General features: G+C 54.0%; 1 long non-coding RNA gene across 1 annotated transcript; it reads left to right on the top strand.

Annotated features, from left to right (window-relative positions):
• The first annotated feature begins 6,633 nt into the window (after positions 1–6,633).
• Positions 6,634–18,793, top strand: LOC142048846 (uncharacterized). Its single transcript, XR_012657546.1, has 4 exons — positions 6,634–7,229; positions 8,229–8,383; positions 8,767–8,876; positions 18,101–18,793. It is a non-coding gene; the product is annotated as an uncharacterized LOC142048846 (long non-coding RNA).
• The last annotated feature ends 2,185 nt before the right edge of the window (positions 18,794–20,978 follow it).

Below are 20,978 nucleotides of genomic sequence, written 5' to 3'. Positions count from 1 at the left end.
CAGTTCCCTCCCAGTACATCCCAGTTCCCTCCCAGTACGTCCCAGTTCCCTCCCAGTACATCCCAGGTCCCTCCCAGTACTGGGAGGGAACTGGGATGTACTGGGAGGCACTACAATGTGCGGGGATGTCCTGGGATGTACCGTGGAGGAACTAGGATGTACAGGCTTGTACTGGGTTGTACCGGGTGGAACTGGCAGGGATTTGGGATGTACCAGGATCTACTGGGATGTACTGGGAGGTAACTGTTATGTAATGGGAAGGAACAGGGAGGGAACTGGGATGTACTGGGAGGGAACTGGGATGTACTGGGAGTGAACTGGTATGTAGTAGGATGTACTGGGTGGGAACTGGGATGTACCAGGATGTACTGGGATGTACTGGGAGGGAACTGGGATGCAGTGGGAGGGAACTGGGAGGGAACTGGGATTTACTGGGAGGGAACTGGGATGTACTGGGACATACTGGGAGGGAACTGGGATGTACTGGGAGGGGATTGGGACGGACTGGGAGGGAACTGGGATGTACTGGGAGGGAACTGGGACGTACTGTGAGGACACTGGGATGTACTGGTATGTACTGGGAGGGAAGTGTTATGTACTGAGGGGAACTGGGACGTACTGGGATGTGCTGGGAGGGAACTGTGAAGTACTGGGAAGGAACAGGGAGGGAACTGGGATGTACTGGTAGGGAACTGGGATGTACTGGGAGTGAACTGGTATGTAGTAGGATGTACTGGGTGAGAACTGGGATGTACCAGGATGTACTGGGATGTACTGGGAGGGAACTGGTATGTACTGGGAGGGAACTGGGATGTAGTGGGAGGGAACTGGGAGGGAACTGGTATGTACTGGGAGGGAACTGGGATGTACTGGGACATACTGGCAGGGAACTGGGATGTACTGGGAGGGGATTGGGACGGACTGGGAGGGAACTGGGATGTACTGGGAGGGAACTGGGACGTACTGTGAGGACACTGGGATGTACTGGTATGTACTGGGAGGGAAGTGTTATGTACTGAGGGGAACTGGGACGTACTGGGATGTGCTGGGAGGGAACTGTGAAGTACTGGGGTGTACTTAGCAGGAACTGGGAGGGAACTGGGATGTAGTGTGATGTACTGGGAGGGAACTGGCATGTACTGGGATGTACTGGAATGGAACTGGGAGTGAACTGTGTGTGAACTGTGAGGGAACTGGGATGTACTGGGAGGGAACTGGCATGTACTGGGATGTACTGGAATGGAACTGGGAGTGAACTGTGTGTGAACTGTGAGGGAACTGAGATGTACTGGAGGGAACTGGGATGTACTGGGATATACTGGAGGGAACTGGAATGGACTAAGAGGGAACTGGGACGTACTGGGAGGGAACTAGGACGCACTGGTAGGGAACTGGGACGGAACTGGGATGTACTGGGACGTACTGGGAGGGAACTGGGACGTACTGGGAGGTAACTGTTGTGTACTGGGAGTGAACTGGGAGGGAACTGGTATGTAGTAGGATGTACTGGGAGGGAACTGGGATGTACTGGGACGGAGTGGGAGGGAACTGGGATGTACTGGGATGGAACTTTGAAGTACTGGGATGTACTTAGAGGAAACTGGGAGGCAACTGGCATGTACTGGGATGTACTGGAATGGAACTGGGAGTGAACTGTGAGGGAACTGGGATGTACTGGGAGGGAACTGGGACGGACTGGGAGGGAACTGGGACGGACTGGGCGGGAAATGGGATGTACTGGGCTGCACTGGTAGAGAACTGGGATGTACTGGGAGGAAACTGGAATGTCCCAGTTGACACCCACTTCCCTCCCAGTGCCTCCCAGTATATTCCAGTTTCCACCCAGTATATCCCAGTTTCCTCCCAGTACATCCCAGTAAATTCCAATTTGCTCCCAGTACATCCCAGTACATCGCAGTACATTCCAGTTCCGTTCCTGTACATCCCAATACATCCCCGTTCCATGCCAGTACATCCCAGTTTCCTACCAGTTCATCCCCGTACATCCCAATTCCCTCCCGGTTCGCTACCACTTCTTTCCCAGTGCCTCCCAATTCATCCCAGTTCCGTCCCATTACATCCCAGTACATCCCAGTTCCCTCCCAGTACATCCCAGGTCCCTCCCAGTACATCCCAGTTCCCTCCCAGTACATCCCAGGTCCCTCCCAGTACTGGGAGGGACCTGGGATGTACTGGGAGGCACTACAATGTGCGGGGATGCCCTGGGATGTACCGTGGAGGAACTAGGATGTACAGGCTTGTACTGGGTTGTACCGGGTGGAACTGGCAGGGATTTGGGATGTACCAGGATCTACTGGGATGTACTGGGAGGTAACTGTTATGTACTGGGAAGGAACTGAGAGGGAACTGTGAGGGAACTGTGAGGAGGGGGGCGGCCCCCCGGGCCCCAGCCCCTCCCCCCCGCCTGCGGCCAGGCCCCGCGGCCGCCGGCCCCTTCCTCCTCTGCCCGCTCCCGTCGCAGACGGCTCGGTATGTGTCACGAGCGGCAGCCCCGTTCAGCAGCTCTCGGAGGGCGCGCGGCTCTGCCCGGCCGTGACCGGGGCCCGCAGGGGTTTCCCGCTCGCCCCGAGAAGGCGCTGGCCCCGAGCCGGCGCGCCCCGCCCCGCCCGGCCCTCGGCGCCCTCGCGAGCTGAGCGCGGCCCGGCCAGCAGGGGGCGCTGGCGCTCACCGGCTGGGCGCGGGGGCGGTCCGGCGCGGGGGCGGGGCCGGTGGGGGCCGTTCCTTCCGGCCGCCCTTTAAGGGCCGCCCCGCGGGGCTCGGGCTTCCGGTGGCGCGTGCGCGGCGCGTCGGAGCGGGGGCGGGAGCGGTGCGTGTGGAGGCCGAAGGGCCGGTGCGTGTGGCGGCCGGGTCGCGAGGCGTCCCTGTGCGGTGCCGGGGCCCCTCTGCGGCCCGGCGTGGGAAGCCCGCGGCCGGCGGAGCCTGCTGGGAGCTGGGCGGGGAGCGCCGCGGCGGTCCGGCCGCCGGCAGCCATCCCCTGCGGTGGCCGGCAGCCCCTCGGGACGCCTGGAGGCCTGGCGGTGCCCGAGCCTCGCCTGCGGCAGCCGCCTGAGAGAGCAGCGCGGCCGTGTCCGGGGGCCGGAGAGCGCTGGTGGGTGAGTTCGGGCAGCGGGTGGGTCTCCGTGTGAGGTGAGGCCTGGCGCGGGCCGGGGGGTATCTCCGTGCGGGTCGGGCCGGGGGCGGGGCGGGGGCCGGGCCCCGCAGAGAAGCCCCGGTCGGGCATCGTTCGCTTTTCCACAATGTAGGGCTCTCCCCGGTTATTTTTTGTGTACTGTGTTTTGGGTCACCTGAAAGCCTTTGGCCGGTTACGTTTGGTGCGGGGAGATGGCAGGTCTGGAGCCTGAAAGATCTCTGGTGGGGGGTGGGGGAGGTATTTCTTGCCTTAAAACTCTGAGCCCACCTCGTGTGTCATGTCGTGAGTCTCGTGACTGTGGCAAATGGCTGAGTCGGGCGTTTTCTGATAACTAACTTCTGAACGTGTGCGTGTGTAGGCACGGGGAGATTTGTGCAGTGTGACGGAGCCCCTTGTGCTTCTGTGCTAATGTCTACCTGTTCTAGACCTCCAGAGTTGGAAAGCCTTTGTTTAGTGCCTAGTTGTGCCTGCGTAACAAATGTTTTAGCTGCTGATGGGTTATACCTCTGCTGCGAACTTCTTGCTGGGTGGCTTGATTGTTTCTGGTTGTCCGTGTAAATCTAGGCAGCTATTTTCTGCCCGGTGGTGAAGCCTATCGCTTTGGATAACAAAGGGCAGGAGTGCAATAAAGAAAAAGGTGATTCGTCTGCTGCAGCTCCTTGGAAACAATTCGTTCCTTATTTTCTGCCCTTGGGCAGGCGTTGTGCTTTCCAGATAATGCAGCCTCTCCTGTGCCTGTCCACGCCGTGCATTTTGTCCTGCCCTTGCTTGAAAAGGCTCTCCTTGCCTTCCTCCCCTCTGCTGCAGTTGCCTTAATCTCTCGCTGCTGCTGCTGCTGCTGCTGGAAGAGGGATAAAGGGAGTGTTGTCGATCGGGTTGTTAAAAGCTTTTTTCGCGGGCTGTAACGCGCGGGAAAGGGGGGCCGGGGGGGAGGATCAGTTTGCGGGGAAAATGGGAAACCAACATCACCTTCCCCTCCTACGGCGCAGCCCGGCCGCACGGCTCCCCGGGGATGCCCCTGCCCCGCGGGTGTACCGTGTGTGCGCCCCCCGCGTGGGGCGGGGGACGACGACACCCCCCCACACACCGTCGGCGGCACTGGGGCAACCCCTGCCCCAGGGCTCCGCGCTCGTACCCGGCTCTCCCCGCTCCGGCACGGCACGGGGCTGGACGCACCGAGAAGACCCCGGAGCGGCTTCTCGCGTCCGGGCGAGAACAGGGCCCGGCCCCGAGCAGCAGAGCGGGCACCGCCGGTAGCTCGGAGGAGCGGGGCCGGCTCGGCTCGAGGCGTCAGAGCGAAAAGGGACGAGAACCGTCCCGGAGCGTCCGGGGGTTGGGGGGGTTGGCGGATGGTCCGGTGGCCGGGTTCGGCTCCGTGCCGGGCCGTGGGGCAGCCGGAGCCGCATGGCCGGGCGCGCTGTGGGTCGGCGGGTTTGGGCTGTGGGGTCTCCCGGTCCGCGGAGCCCCCGGGGGGGCGGCGGGGTGCGGGCAGCAGCGGCCCCGGGCCGAGCGCTGTCGTGGGTCGGTGGTTGGGTTTTGGGGCCGAGCCCGTGCCCGTCCCCGGGGAGTAGGGGCAGCCCCACCCGGCTCTCGACTGCTCCTCGTCGGGGTCGGGCGGCGGCGGCGGCGACCCCGGCGGGGGCTCCTGCGGTGCCGGGCGGGTCCCCCCTTGCCCGCGAGGCAGGCAGGGACCCCGGCTGCTGCCGCCGCGGTTTGCTGGAGGCGGGCCGGGCCCGGCCCCCTGTGGGGTTGGGGTGCGGGCCCGGCGCTGCCGGGGAAACGAGGCCTGCGAGAGCAGGAAGAAAGCGCTGCCGGGCCGGTGCTGGGGTGCGGGGCCGGGGTGCGGGGCCGGGCCCGCGCAGTTCAGTTCCCAAGGCCTCCCCGACAGTGCCCGCGTGGGCCGTGGGGGTGCAGGGCTGCGGGGTGGCTGCGCTCTCCGCGGCCCTGAGCGTTGCCCGTGGGGACTGCGGAGGGGGCCGGGACGCAGCCAGGCTCAGCTGGTTTGGTCCCTGAGCGTGGAGAGCACAGCTCTTCTGTTCCTGGGCCTTGAGAGCAGGCTCCTGTGGCTGACGCCGGGGCCCTGAAACAGATCGAGTCGTGCGTTTTGAGGGCCTGAGCGAGGGGACTAAGTGGTGTGGTTTTGGGCTGAGGAGCAGAGGTCAAGTGCTGCGCTTTTGGGACTTGAGAACAGGCTCAGCAGCTGGGCTTTTTGGCTCAGAACCGGTCCCAAAGTGAGCTGGTTTGGGGGCCAAAAGCAGAAGCCGGTTTGGCTGCTTGTGGGGGTGGCGTGGGGGCATCGGGGGCTGCAGGGGAAAGCAAGGGTTGGGCAGGGTACGAGGACCCTCCCCAGAGGTGGGGGTCCGGTCACATCGGACCCCGAAGTTCGGGAGGCCGGCATGCACCAGAGCGAACTCGCCACCTGAGGCGGGTCTCTGGAGGAAGGGTGCTTTTTGGATCCAGCACAGCGCACCCTCTTTGGGTCCAGCTCTTCATTCTGCGCTGCTTAGAAGAGTTATTAACCAATTAATTAAACATACAAACTAAGTCACAACAGCTCTATCGGCTCCATCGTGGTTTGGAGCTCTGAATCGGTTTCATTTGGTGTCTAACACATTTTTTCCCCGAGGAGAGGCTACGTTTCAAGTTAATTAGTTTTCTCACAAGTGTGTCAGTCGATAAAATTGAGTTACGATTATTAAAACCACAAAGGTGACAGGAGTCTCACGGATCGGGTCTATTTCTGAAAATGTATTCATCCCATGCAAATGTCATCGGGATACAGATCATCTGCACTTCATGCTCTGACAAGACAAGATGCTGAGACAGGGATGAGCTCCAAAAGGACTACTGAAAAGAAAAAAAACCCACGCACTTCATGAAGTCATGGGGGGTTTTTTTGTTTGCATTTGGGGGGGCGGGGTGGCTTTAACAAAAGAGTGCAGTGTTGGCTGGCAGCAGCCTGCAGAGCACTTTTGCTGCCTGATCTCTCCTGTTCTTCTCTTCCACTCCTCTTTCAGGGCTGTAATTGTCATTTGGATAGTTTTAGAAGAGCAGTTAAGTTCCTCGCCTGTGTCTCAATGTGCTGGTAATACCAGGAAGGTGAATGCTTGAACCGGTCGGGCGGGTGGGAATAACTTGGCTGCAGGTAGAACTTCTGAGGGAAGACCAGCAAAACCAGGAAGCAAATAGCAAGTTCCCAAAAAATGTGCGGGTGTCAAACACATAAAAGTTTTATTGCCGAATGTTTTGTTTTTGGCAATATGTTCCAAATGCCTATTTTTGGTAAACATAACTTTTCAGGAGATTCAGGGTTGTGTGTGGCAAAACATGTCCCTCTGTTTTTGTGTCCTGCCGCACAAATGGCCGGCGGCAGGGCTCTCGTTCCCCGCTCTCGCTATTGCCACAGCAGGGCTGCGATATTTAGACCTAAGGGATGGGTTTAGGAATGGAAGGAGAGAGAACGCCTGTGTTCTGTAAGGGCTATGAATGCTGACCCTTTGCCTCCGTCTGCCGCTTTTCCTGTGCGGGTGATGAAGCCGTTTTACTTTCCTCTGTTGTTCCTGGTCTAAGTAGTTGCAAGGCTGTCGCCGCTGTGGGTGTGCAATTTGTGTTGCTGTGTTTCTGTGGAGTCCTAGCTACGGCTCGCTTCTAGTGTGGCCAAGCGTCAAGGTAGGGCTTTCAGCTTAAAGCTTCAGAAGCGCTGCGTGCCGAGATGGGTGTAGGTGAAACTGCTGTTGCGCCTGCAGCTGTGCTCGCAGGGATGCTGGGTGGCTCCGCATCAAACCGGTGAGGTGCGCGTGGACCTCCGTCGGGCTGCGCCCTGGGTGCGCGAGCGTGCCGTGTTTTTGCTGTTCCGGCTTGTATGTGCGAGGGCTTAACGTTTGATTTAATGCATTTCCTTTAACGGCAGGCTGTAGTTGGGCTCTAGATGGTATTCCTACGTGGGCGCAGGAGCTGTGGAATGGTTAAGCTGTTGCTGTGCCTCCAGGTGACTTGTTCAGTAACACTGTTTTTCCAGGTGCAGATGGATGAGTCGTGCAGGGCAACGGAGGAGAGCCCAGGGGAGCGCTGTAAGAAGGTGAGTCTGTGTGTAGTACTGGAGGGAAGATGTGACTGATGGCTATAGGGCTCCATTATGGGTTTTACTCTTTTTTTTTTTTTTTTTGTGATCTGAGGGTGCTAAGCGATGAGCCGAGCGTGATGTGGGCCCTGGAGGTGAGTCAGGCAAGGTGACCGGTGCTTGGTGGGCTGGAGTAGGTGTTCTTTTTCAGGTTATTCAGGGTTTTTTCTCCTTCTCTTCACTTTCCCATCCCAATTTGGGGCCGATTCCCTCAAACGGGGACTTCCCCCTGTGGGGCTGCTTATGCAGCCTGGGAGCTGCTGCCTGGGCACAAAAATACCTCAAACCCCTTGACTCTGGGCCTGCAATGAGGGGTGAAAATACAGGAAGAATTCTGGTGGAAAGAAAACAACTTGGGGCTTCTGGGAAAGCCAACTCCAGCTGGATTTGTGCGGCTGGAAAGGAAAAAAAAAAGGGGGTGGGGGGAAGGAACAACAACCTAAAAGCACCCACCAACCATTCTCATGCACAAAACCGAAAGTGAAAATGACCATTTTTTGTAGGGCAAAAGCACAAAAAATCCCCACAGAACTCAGTAGTTTGGAAAAGCAACCCCAATTATTACATTATGTAAAGAAGGCGGGGGAAAAAAAAAGAAAACCAAACCAAAACCCGATCACAACCCTGATGCCACATGCCTACAAGCAGTTCCTGGGGCTTATTCTGCGGGGGTGGGAACCCAACCTTGTTCCCCAGGTTTGCTGTGCTGCTTCTCCTCCCTCGAGACACTTTGCTGTTTGGTGCAGAGGCAATGAATGGCGCTGCTGGGGCTGCGAGGGGGAAAGGTGCAGAGGAATAGAAGCTCTGTGGATGCAGCCAAGTTACGGTTTCTGGATGGTATTAATCGAGAAGAGTAATTCAGATAATGCTGCTGCCCAGCGACCAGAATTGGGTACTGAGCCCGGGAGCCGTGCACGCGCGGTGGCGTCCCTGTGATCCCCATTGCTCTCTCCGCAGGTAACAGCCCTGCGATGCTGCAGTGCCTGCGAGGTGATGCCGCCATGCTCGTTGCTGCTTCCTGGTAAGGAAAGGCCTCCTCTGCTCTTGCTGCAGCGTGGTGGTGTGTCGGACATGATTCCCTGTGTCGGGTGAGGCCTAGGGCTGCCGGCGAGGTGAGCGAGCCCCTTTGGTGGGTGCAGGGGTATCTCCTTGTGTGCCTGTACTACTGGGGCTGGTGGGATGGGAAGCTTCAAACGACCCGCCGAGGCAGGCTTCTGGTATGCTAAAGGCGAGCGGGTGAGGGCAGCCCTAGGAGTTACCCGGGAGCTGATAGAAGGGAAGAGGGAAAGGAGGAGGAGGATGATGACCTTTTCCCCCTGCAGCTTCTGGGTGCAGAAGATGGCCGACTCCCCAGCTCACCAGAGCTCCCCCTCAGCCTCCCCTGGCCCCCCTTGCCCCGTGCGCCTGCCCCCAGCTCCAGCACGGGCGAGCTAGGCTACGTGCCTAGGAAGCCTCATCTGGTAAGAGCTGTAAGACACCCACGTATTCTCTTCAGGTGGAGGACGGCCTAGAGTCTGGAGCTGCAGAAGAGGCAGGGAGGAGAGGAGGGGAAAGAAGCATCTGAACGGCTAAATTGTGCCAGCAGCGCTGAGAGCGAGAGTCGCGGTGAGTCCTGGGCCACTGGGGCCCCGTTGCCTCTCTTGTGCGTCCTGGGCCCTCCCTGTCTCTCCCCCGGCCCCCTCTCTTTCCTTACCTGCTGCAAAATTTACTTTTTTTTTTTGCGCCCCCCCCCCCCCCCCCCGCACCTTCTTTCTCCATCTCGCTCTGAGTGTCTCCCTGCCTCCCCATCTTTTCAGTCCTCCCTCTCTCTGTCCTGTAGCCTGTGGCTCCTTTTTCTTTCTCCGCCTCTCTCTGCCTGGCTCTGGCTCCGTTTTTTTTTTTTTTTTCCTCCTGCTCTGTCCTGTAGCCTGTCGGTGTTTTGTTGTTCTCTGGCTCTCTTGATCTGACTTCCTGTGTTACCGAAAAACGCGTTAAAATCGGAAACGACTCCTCAACACCAATTTAGTATTAAAGAGCAGGCATTCTTTATTCGCGGCGCCGGATGCACGGGGGATCGCTCCTCCTGGTGTGCGTACCTCACTCACCTTTCCCGTACAATTTGTAGATCAATGTTTTACGTATTCATACATATTCATTATTGTCCTGTCTGCTGATTGGTACAAACTTGCTCGTTCCGTATGTAAATCGCTGCGCAGGCTCGGTTGTCCTCTTCCGTTGTTCTCTTCTGTTACTTGGGTCGGTGGTGGTCTGTGAGTCGGTGGTCGCGATCTCCCCCTGCCGGAATTACCTTTTACCTTCTTGGCTCTTAATCTTGGCAGTCTTGGCTAGTTTTCTCAGTCCGCTAAGCGAAACCGCGTTTTGTCATCCTTTTCTGACAGAAGCACGTTGTCTGTTGTTCTGCTGACATTAACGATCGCCTAGGGACTAAAATGCAGATCGACAGGTGCGCTGATTGGTACGCTCCATGTTCCCGTAATGGAACACCGTCTCTGGTTGATTTCATCACTTTGGTTACATTTCCCCTGTTTGGAAGTTCTGAAATAATAATTTTCTCAATACTTCCATCCTAGATCAATAACATTCCACTATGTCAGTTTAGTGTTTGCTTCATGTTCTGAAATTTTTCACTTGATTGTGGTCTCCAGGGTGTATGCAGGTCCCATTTTCTACCCAAAATTTTATTAATTTGTTGAAGTACCTCTGCAAAAAAATGTGGTGCTCTATCAGAGGACATTCCCGTTGGCACTCTAAATCTTGGTATTATTTCTTTCAGCAACGTTTTAACTACTACTCTAGCTTTGTCGGTGCAGCACGAGAAAGCTTCTGGCCATCTAGAAAATTTGTCAATCAGCACTGACAAATACTGCTATATCTATTTTGTCTGGGTAACTCAGAGAACTTAATTTGCTAATAATTTCCGGGAGAATTTTTTGTTTTGTTACTCCTAAAGGTTGTTTCCTTTGGTTCAGGGGATTATTTCTAGGACAGATTGGACACTTAGCTACTATGGGTTTAACTATTCTTGTCATGCCTACACACGCTACAGATGTTTTTAAACTCAAAACCGTAGCGCCTACAGCCTAATGTGTTTGCTCATGGTTTTCTTTTGCAAGTTCTGTCATAACTTGTGGGGTGGTTGTTGTTATTACTTGTTTTTCTGGTGTTACCTACCATCTCTCTGTGTTTTGTGATGCTTCCAATTGTTCTGCTAATTGCTCATCCAATTTATTATATCTCGGTTTCAACTTTGGAATTCTGATCTGTTTTACTGGTACTAGTGCAAGGATACCTTGCTCTGCAGTCCTCTTTGCAGCTTTACCGGTCAGTCGTTTGCTTATGTTTACAGCCGTCTGGCCAAATTGATGAGCTTTGCAACGCTTTACCGCCACTTCTTTTGGTTTCTGCATGTCTTCCGGAAGTTGGAGAATTTCTTCTTTATGCTGTATTGATGATTCTTGGGCTGATGGCAGTCCTTTCTCCTTCCCAATAGCTCCATGATCGTGGATCACACCAAATGCACGTTTGGAATCAGTCTAGATATTTATCCTTTGTCCTTCTGCCATTCGCAGAGCTCGCTTCAATGCTACCAATACTGCTTTCTGTGCTGAGGTGTTTGCAGGCAGCACCCCTGACTCCATTCCCTCGGCGGCGATAACGACAGCATATCCGGCCATTCGCTTCTCTTCTCGCCCAGAGCTTCTTCCATCTGTAAACAACTCCAGATCAGGATTTTCCCAGAGGTTTGTGTCTCAGGTCTGGTCTGCTGGAATAGACTTGTTCAATAGTTAGCAAGCGATCGTGTTCTAAATTGTCCGTAAGGTTTTCTGTTGTTAAAAACATAGCAGGATTCAGTATAGCAGTAGTCTTCGATTCCACATCGTCTTGTTCTAACAGAACAACTTGATATTTCAACATTCTGCTAAGGGATAGCCAACGACCCCCCTTTTGTTCTAAAACAGTCACCGCTATGTGCGGGACATATACTGTCATCTTCTGTCCCATTGTTAACTTTGGGGCTTCCCGGATCGGCAGCGCTGTTGTTGCTGCTGCCCGTAAACACCTAGGCCATCTTTTACTCGCGTGGTCGAGTTGTTTGGAGAAGTAGCCCACAGGTCTCTTCCAGGTTCCCAGTCGCTGTGTCAGCACTCCAAGGGCTAAATGTTGTCTTTCGTGGACAAACAACTCAAAAGGTTTAGCGAAATCAGGTAGGCCTAATGCAGGGGCCATCATCGAGGCTCTTTTCAGTTCTTTGAATGCCGTTTGGCATCCGGGCGTCCAGGTTAAATATTTATCCTTTTGAGTCTTTCAATGCCTCAAATAATGGTTTTACATACAGTCTATAGTTCAGAATCCAGAGCTGATGCTATTTCATTGTTTTCAGAAAAGCTCTCAGTTCCTTCGGGCTGCTAGGTTCGGGAATTTGACAAATAGTTTCTTTCTTTTCACTTTCTAATTGTCTTTGTCTTTGAGATATTTCAAATCCTAAATAAATGGCTGCTTCTTTTCCTATTTGGGTTTTGTTTCTGGAAACTCCGCATCTTCCTTGGCCCAGAAAATTTAAAAATTTCAAAACATTTTTCTTACTTTGTGCCGCTATCAGAATGTCATCCGCATTCTGTAACAAGATGCCTCTCCCTGGGTTCTGTTTTTTCTATATCTCTAATTTTTTTTTGCCAGCTGAGTCTCAAGTATCGTAGGACTATTTTTAAATCCTTGTGGAAGTACGGTCCATGGTAGCTGTGTCTTTCATTCTGTGGTGGGGCTTTCCCATTGCAAAGCAAATAGGCTTTGACTTTTTATGCCTGGAGGTATGCAAAAGAAGGCGTCCTTCAAATCTAGTACAGTAAACCATTTATGCTCCTCCTTTAAAAGAGGTCAGTAAAGTGTATGGATTAGCTACTACCGGATGTATATCTTGGACCACCTGATTTATAGCCCTTAAATCGTGAACTAGCTAATACTCTTTGCCTCTAGATTTCTTTACTGGCGACACAGGAGTACTATATTCTGATTCACATTCCACTAAAAGCTCATATTCTGAAAAATTTTATAATTAACTTCTGTAATCCTTTTCGAGCCTCTCGCTTAATAGGGTATTGTTTTTGTCTTACGGGCTTGGCTCCAGGCTTTAAGGTTACTTTTACCGGCTCTGCCCACTTAGATCGCTCCGGAGCTCCGCTCGCTCAAACCAAAGGAATTACTACGTTTTCCACTTCCTCGGGAACCCGTTCCTCCCTGGAGGAATCCTGTAACATAAACGCTCTCGCCTCTGTGGCTTTTGATTCTGGTATTAGTGATTTAATCTCTCCATCTTTAAAAGTTACTTGAGCATCTAATTGACCTAATAGATCTCGTCATAACAGAGGCAGTGGACATTCAGGCATATGCAGAAACTGGTGAGTTGCCCATTGCTTCTCCAATTTAAACTTTAATGGCTCTGAGAGGGGCTAATTTTTCTTTGCCCTGTTGCGCTAGCAACATCTACTGATTTATGATCAAATTTCTCTTCACGTGTATTCAATACCAAATAAGTGGCTCCCGTATCTACCAAAAATTCTATTTCTTCATTCCGTAGCTTCAGTGTAACCAGGTGTTCAGCTAGGGTTGATTCCCCTGGTCTCCTTCATGCCAAGCTACTTCAAGCATTTAACCCAGATCTCTGGATTCAGGTTGTTCTAGTTTCTGAAGGTTGTTTTCTCTCCCCCCGCCCCCATCTGGGGCTGATTGTCTTATGAATATAGAGACCAGCTGAATTGCTTTTTCTGGTTTTTCTGGGTTCAAATGAGTATATTTTCTGGTGGTCACCTTCAGTCTTTCCATAAAGGCTGAAGGGGACTCACTTAATTCTTGTCTCACTTCATAAATTTTGACCAATTTATTGCTTTTGGCATTGCTTGTCTTACTCCAAATAAAATCTCTCTCTGACATCTAGTCAACATTCCCCTGGGTCCTGGCTGATTAGGGTCCCACTCGGGATTTGTAGATGGAAAATTCTTATTCATTGTTCTCTGTAAATTCCCGTTAGCATGTGCTCCCTGCACCTGCCTTCTGGCTGTATTCCATACTATTTTCTTGTCAGTTTCATCAAGCGAAGTATCCAGTATCACAAGTAGAGCAACACTCTTTCAAGTTCTCACCACGTTTTCCTCTTTTCAGAAACATTGCCGTAGAATCTTGTGGACATACCTCACGCTGTTTCTGCTGCTCGGGATGATTCCACGGTGTAAAGAACAAATCAACATATGCCACTTCTTCCCGTTTGCCTTCCCTTTTTACAAAACAACATTAATTGCAAGATGGTACGATATTGCAATGTCTCGTGTTCTGGCCATTTGTGCCCACCTTCCAATTGATACGTTGGCCACCAATGATTGCAATATTCAATTAATGGTTTCCGAGTTAGTGGGTCACCGCCCCCGACGTCTTTCCAGTGCTTCAAAATACATCGCAAAGGTGTTCTCTGTGGGATAGGTTTCCTACTCAGTAATGCTCCCGTCTCCCAGTCGACTAGTAGTTGTGATAGTGCACTATCACAAATACTAGTCAGAGGGACTCCAACCCCCGTTAGAGGTCTCACTGGAAATCTGCCACTGGGATCTGTAGCCCCCTGCTAGATATCCCTGGAGACTTCAACCCCCTGTTGAAGACTCCCCTACCCTCGGGTCCCGCTCCACAGGCTTTCGCCTAGCAGAGACTTACCAACCGAGGCACCTCTTGGCCCCGACCCTGCGTGGCTTTCACCGCGCCTTACGGGCAGGCCTGTGGGACTCAAACCCGCTATCCTATCCTATGTGGGAAACTAACCCCACGTATTATTCTACCTAAGTTTCTTCTTCAAAGAATGCCTTGTTTACCTCAATCCAGGGGATCTTGCTCAGAATTCTCTGGCCCGGGGATCGGAAGCTCTCCCGGAGAATTCCTCGGGGCCGGCTGCAGGTCCCACGATCCCACGGATCCGTCGAGATTCAAAAGCAGGTTCCCACCTGGGGTGCCAAAACTGTTACCGAAAAACGCGTTAAAATCGGAAACGACTCCTCAACACCAATTTAGTATTAAAGAGCAGGCATTCTATATTCATGGCGCCGGATGCACGGGGGATCGCTCCTCCTGGCGTGCGTACCTCACGCACCTTTCCTGTACAATTTGTAGATGAAAATTTTACATACTCATACATAGTCGTTATTGTCTTGTCTAGCGATGGGTACAAACTTGCTCGTTCCGTATGTCAATCACTGCGCAGGCTCGGTTGTCCTCTTCCGTTGTTCTCTTCTGAGTAGGTGGTGTTACTTGGGTCGGTGGTGGTCTGTGAGTCGGTGGTCGCGATCTCCCCCTGCCGGAATTACCTTTTAGCTTCTCGGCTCTTACTCTTGGCAGTCTTGGCTAGTTTTCTCAGTCCGCTAAGCGAAACCGCGTTTTGTCATCCTTTTCTGACAGAAGCATGTTGTCTGTTGTTCTGCTGACATTAACGATCGCCTAGGCACTAAAATGCAGATCGACAGGTGCGCTGATTGGTACGCTCCATGTTCCCGTAATGGAACACCGTCTCTGGTTGGTTGATTTCATCGCTTTGGTTACACCTGTTCCTGTTGTTCAGTTTCTTCTTTTTTGGCTTTGTGTGATTCTCTCTGTGATTCTGTTTTTCTCTGCCTTGCTTTTCCCAGCTCCCCGTCCCTCACTTTTAATGCCCGTTATCCTTCACCAGCACACTCTCCCTTGGTTCCCATCCTCGTTTCTGAATTCCTCCTGCTTTGCCACGTAGCCCGTGACTTTTTTCTTAATCTCTCTCTGTCTGCCTCAACGCTCCCCCCGTGCTTTTTAATTCGTCTTCTCTGCTCTGTACCCTGCTACTGTTCTTGCCTTTCTGAGTTCTTCTCTGTCCAGCTCCCTTTCCCTATTCATGAATTCCTGTTCTTCCTGCAGCCACCGCTGTTCCCTGTGACCTCCATCTCTCTCTGTCCAGCTCCCTGTCCCTAGGTTTTAATTCCTGCCTCTGCCCGCTGTAGCCTGTCTAGATGTTTCTCTCGGCCTCTCTCTCTGTCCGGCTCCCTCTCTCTGTGTTCTAATTCCACGTTCTCTGTCACGTGGACCCGTGCTATTTGTTTGTCCTCATCTCTCTCTGTCCAGCTCCTTGCTGCGATGTTTTATTTCCTCATTTCCTCCCTCTCTGTCTTTGTAGCCCATTGCTGTTGGTTTGTTTTTTTTTTTTTTTTTCCACTTGTTTCTTCATGTGTCTCTGTCTGCCTCCCAGTCCCTGATCTTTAATTCCTCCTTCCCTGTAGGCCGCTGTTCCTTTTTTCCATTCTACATTGTGTTCTCTTTGGTCTCGTGTTCTTATTCATTGATTCCCTCCTCGCTGCCCTGTGGCTTGTCCCCATTTTATTGTTGCTTCTCTCTCCCTCTCTCTGGCTTCTTGCCCCTGTTTTTAAAATTCCTCCCTCTCTTCTCTCTTCCCTGTAGGCCGTGTGATCTTTAGCCTTTCTCCATGTCTTTCTGCCCAGCTCTCTGTGTCTATTCATTAATTCTTCCCTCTCTGCCCTGTAGCCTGTAGCTTCTGTCCTTTCTCCATCTTGCTGTCCCTGGCTCCCCCGTGACCCTATGCTAGAATTGTTTCTCTCTTCTCTCCGTACGCATTGCGATTCCTTTTGCTCTCTGTCTCCCTTTGGTTTTTTTCTTTTTTTTTTTCTGGCTCCCTGTCCCTAATTCTTAATTCTCTGCCTTCTCGTGCCCCATGGTTTGTTCTGTGGGGTTCTCTCGCGGTTCCCTCGCAGTTCCCTCCAGTCCATACTGGGCTATATTGGTCTAGTCCATACTGGGCTATATTGGTCTGTCCCGGCTTCCTCCCACTTCTTTCCCAGTGCCTCACAGTAGGTCCCGGTTCCGTCCATGGGATGAACTGTGAGGGAACTGTGAGGGAACTGTGAGGGAACTGTGAGGAGGGGGGCGGCCCCCCGGGCCCCAGCCCCCCCCCCCCCCGCCTGGGGCCAGGCCCCGCGGCCGCCGGCCCCTTCCTCCTCTGCCCGCTCCCGTCGCGGACGGCTCGGTATGTGTCACGAGCGGCAGCCGCGTTCAGCAGCTCTCGGAGGGCGCGCGGCTCTGCCCGGCCGTGACCGGGGCCCGCAGGGGTTTCCCGCTCGCTCCGAGAAGGCGCTGGCCCCGAGCCGGCGCGTCCCGCCCCGCCCGGCCCTCGGCGCCCTCGCGAGCTGAGCGCGGCCCGGCCAGCAGGGGGCGCTGGCGCTCACCGGCTGGGCGCGGTGGCGGGGCCGGTGGGGGCCGTTCCTTCCGGCCGCCCTTTAAGGGCCGCCCCGCGGGGCTCGGGCTTCCGGTGGCGCGTGCGCGTCGGAGCGGGGGCGGGAGCGGTGCGTGTGGAGGCCGAAGGGCCGGTGCGTGTGGCGGCCGGGTCGCGAGGCGTCCCTGTGCGGTGCCGGGGCCCCTCTGCGGCCCGGCGTGGGAAGCCCGCGGCCGGCGGAGCCTGCTCGGAGCTGGGCGGGGAGCGCCGCGGCGGTCCGGCCGCCGGCAGCCATCCCCTGCGGTGGCCGGCAGCCCCTCGGGACGCCTGGAGGCCTGGCGGTGCCCGAGCCTCGCCTGCGGCAGCCGCCTGAGAGAGCAGCGCGGCCGTGTCCGGGGGCCGGAGAGCGCTGGTGGGTGAGTTCGGGCAGCGGGGGGCGGGTGTGTGTCTCCGGGCGGGGCCGGGGGGCTCCGTGCCCCGCAGAGGAGCCCCGGTCGGGCATCGTTCGCTTCCGAACAATGCAGGTCTGTCCCTGGTTATTTTCTGTGTACAGTGTTTCGGGCCACCTGAAAGCCTTTGGCCGGGTAGGTTTGGTGCGGGGCGATGGCAGGTGTGGACCCTGAAAGATCTCGGGTGGGGGGCGTGGGAGGTGTTTCTTGCCTTAAAACTCTGAGCCCACCTCGTGTGTCATGTCGTGTTATCATGTCGTGAGTCTCGTGACTGTGGCAAATGGCTGAGTCGGGCGTTTTCTGATAACGAACTTCTGAACGTGTGCGTGTGTAGGCACGGGGAGATTTGTGCAGGGTGACGGAGCCCCTTGTGCTTCTGTGCTAATGTCTACCTGTTCTAGACCTCCAGTGTTGGAAAGCCTTTGTTTAGTGCCTAGTTGTGGCTGCGTAACTGCTGTTGCGCCTGCAGCTGTGCTCGCAGGGATGCTGGGTGGCTCCGCATCAAACCGGCCGCAGAGCATGCCGGGAGCTGTAGTCCTTGCGGCTGCCGGGCGGCCGGGTTGTGCCGCAGAGCATGCCGGGAGCTGTATTCCTGGCGCAGTGGCTGCCGGCCCTGTCACGTGGTTCGCCGGGCATGGCGGGAGGCGCGGTCTTCCGGCGCTCGGGTGCCGGACGGCCGTGGCGTGTACGGTACGCGAGGTGTATTTTTGGGGTTGGATTCGTGTTGATTACTGGGGGCTTGCGGGTGCGGCCGCTTCCCGAGAAGCGGTGAGTTCCCCGGGAGCTGACAGAAGGGAAGAGGGAAAGGAGGAGGACGATGACCTTTTCCCCGTGCCCAGGGTGCAGATGATGGCCGCCTCCCCGGCCCACCGGAGGTCCCGCTCAGCCTCCCCTGGCCCCCCTTGCCCCGTGCGCCTGCCCCCAGCTCCGGCACCTCCCCATAAGCGTGCTGCATAGCCTTAGGCCGCCCCCAGGCCCTGTCGTGAAGGCAGCAAGCCGTCCCTCAAGCGCACTGGATTCCCCCTTGGTGCAGGGGCCCTTAGCAGTAGCGTGGGGAGGGAGCGGTGTGTCCAGAAGCCCCTGCGGAAGGAGAGGCTTTGGCCAGGGTCGATCGACGGTAATGACGGTCACTGTTTCTTCTTTCCCTCTCCCAGAGACCGTGCTGAGGACGTGGTTGTCTGTCCTTCCCCCGGGGATGCCGTTGCCTGTGGCCGTCTCAGGCTCGCGTGGCTTCTCTCTGCCCGTCCTCGCCATCCTCGCAGCGCAGGGCCGAAAAGGGATAGACAAAGCCCTTCCCGGCTGCGGACAGGAGCTGCCTCAGCTGAAGCTGGAGACGCCAACGAAAGGTAAAGAAGAAGAAACTGAAGGTGCTCTGGCTGCCAGCTGCCTTCCTGCCGCAGGCAAGAGAGAGCCTGTCCATGCAGGTGGGGGAGGAAGGATCCCCCTTCATAGCCCGCAGCGGGCCAGGCCACCAACGTGCACCGTAGGGTCTGTACGCGTAACCCGGAGTTGGGTACGGGCGTGTAGTGCACGAGCGAGCTAGGCTACGTGCCTAGGAAGCCTCATCTGGTAAGAGCTGTAAGACACCCACGTATTCTCTTCAGGTGGAGGATGGCCTAGAGTCTGGAGCTGCAGAAGAGGCAGGGAGGAGAGGAGGGGAAAGAAGCATCTGAACGGCTAAATTGTGCCAGCAGCGCTGAGAGCGAGAGTCGCGGTGAGTCCTGGGCCACTGGGGCCCCGTTGCCTCTCTTGTGCGTCCTGGGCCCTCCCTGTCTCTCCCCCGGCCCCCTCTCTTTCCTTACCTGCTGCAAAATTTACTTTTTTTTTTGCGCCCCCCCCCCCCCCCCCCCCCGCACCTTCTTTCTCCATCTCGCTCTGAGTGGCTCCCTGCCTCCCCGTCTTTTCAGTCCTCCCTCTCTCTGTCCTGTAGCCTGTGGCTCCTTTTTCTTTCTCCGCCTCTCTCTGCCTGGCTCTGGCTCCGTTTTTTTTTTTTTTTTTCCTCCTGCTCTGTCCTGTAGCCTGTCGGTGTTTTGTTGTTCTCTGGCTCTCTTGATCTGACTCCCTGTGTTACCGAAAAACGCGTTAAAATCGGAAACGACTCCTCAACACCAATTTAGTATTAAAGAGCAGGCATTCTTTATTCGCGGCGCCGGATGCACGGGGGATCGCTCCTCCTGGCGTGCGTACCTCACGCACCTTTCCCGTACAATTTGTAGATCAATGTTTTACGTATTCATACATATTCATTATTGTCCTGTCTGCTGATTGGTACAAACTTGCTCGTTCCGTATGTAAATCGCTGCGCAGGCTCGGTTGTCCTCTTCCGTTGTTCTCTTCTGTTACTTGGGTCGGTGGTGGTCTGTGAGTCGGTGGTCGCGATCTCCCCCTGCCGGAATTACCTTTTAGCTTCTCGGCTCTTACTCTTGGCAGTCTTGGCTAGTTTTCTCAGTCCGCTAAGCGAAACAGCGTTTTTTCATCCTTTTCTGACAGAAGCACGTTGTCTGTTGTTCTGTTCGCATTAATGATCGCCTACGGACTAAAATGCAGATCGACAGATACGCTGATTGGTACGCTCCATGTTCCCGTAATGGAACACCGTCTCTGGTTGATTTCATCACTTTGGTTACATTTCCCCTGTTTGGAAGTTCTGAAATAATAATTTTCTCAATACTTCCATCCTAGATCAATAATATTCCACTATGTCAGTTTAGTGTTTGCTTCATGTTCTGAAATTTTTCACTTGATTGTGGTCTCCAGGGTGTATGCAGGTCCCATTTTCTACCCAAAATTTTATTAATTTGTTGAAGTACCTCTGCAAAAAAATGTGGTGCTCTATCAGAGGACATTCCCGTTGGCACTCTAAATCTTGGTATTATTTCCTTCAGCAACGTCTTAACTACTACTCTAGCTTTGTCGGTGCAGCACGAGAAAGCTGCTGGCCATCTAGAAAATTTGTCAATCAGCACTGACAAATACTGCTCTATCTATTTTGTCTGGGTAACTCAGAGAACTTAATTTGCTAATAATTTCCGGGAGAATTTTTTGTTTTGTTACTCCTAAAGGTTGTTTCCTTTGGTTCAGGGGATTATTTCTAGGACAGATTGGACACTTAGCTACTATGGGTTTAACTATTCTTGTCGTGCCTACACACGCTACAGATGTTTTTAAACTCAAAACCGTAGCGCCTACAGCCTAATGTGTTTGCTCATGGTTTTCTTTTGCAAGTTCTGTCATAACTTGTGGGGTGGTTGTTGTTATTACTTGTTTTTCTGGTGTTACCTACCATCTCTCTGTGTTTTGTGATGCTTCCAATTGTTCTGCTAATTGCTCATCCAATTTATTATATCTCGGTTTCAACTTTGGAATTCTGATCTGTTTTACTGGTACTAGTGCAAGGATACCTTGCTCTGCAGTCCTCTTTGCAGCTTTATCGGTCAGTCGTTTGCTTATGTTTACAGCCGTCTGGCCAAATTGATGAGCTTTGCAACGCTTTACCGCCACTTCTTTTGGTTTCTGCACGTCTTCCGGAAGTTGGAGAATTTCTTCTTTATGCTGTATTGATGATTCTTGGGCTGATGGCAGTCCTTTCTCCTTCCCAATAGCTCCATGATCGTGGATCACACCAAATGCACGTTTGGAATCAGTCTAGATATTTATCCTTTGTCCTTCTGCCATTCGCAGAGCTCGCTTCAATGCTACCAATACTGCTTTCTGTGCTGAGGTGTTTGCAGGCAGCACCCCTGACTCCATTCCCTCGGCGGCGATAACGACAGCATATCCGGCCATTCGCTTCTCTTCTCGCCCAGAGCTTCTTCCATCTGTAAACAACTCCAGATCAGGATTTTCCCAGAGGTTTGTGTCTCAGGTCTGGTCTGCTGGAATAGACTTGTTCAATAGTTAGCAAGCGATCGTGTTCTAAATTGTCCGTAAGGTTTTCTGTTGTTAAAAACATAGCAGGATTCAGTATAGCAGTAGTCTTCGATTCCACGTCGTCTTGTTCTAACAGAACAACTTGATATTTCAACATTCTGC

Source organism: Phalacrocorax aristotelis, chromosome 28 (genome assembly GCF_949628215.1).
Source record: "Phalacrocorax aristotelis chromosome 28, bGulAri2.1, whole genome shotgun sequence".
NCBI lineage: Eukaryota > Metazoa > Chordata > Aves > Suliformes > Phalacrocoracidae > Phalacrocorax > Phalacrocorax aristotelis.
The sequence above is the reverse complement of the archived record's forward strand: the minus strand, read 5'-3'. Positions and strand labels throughout refer to the sequence as shown.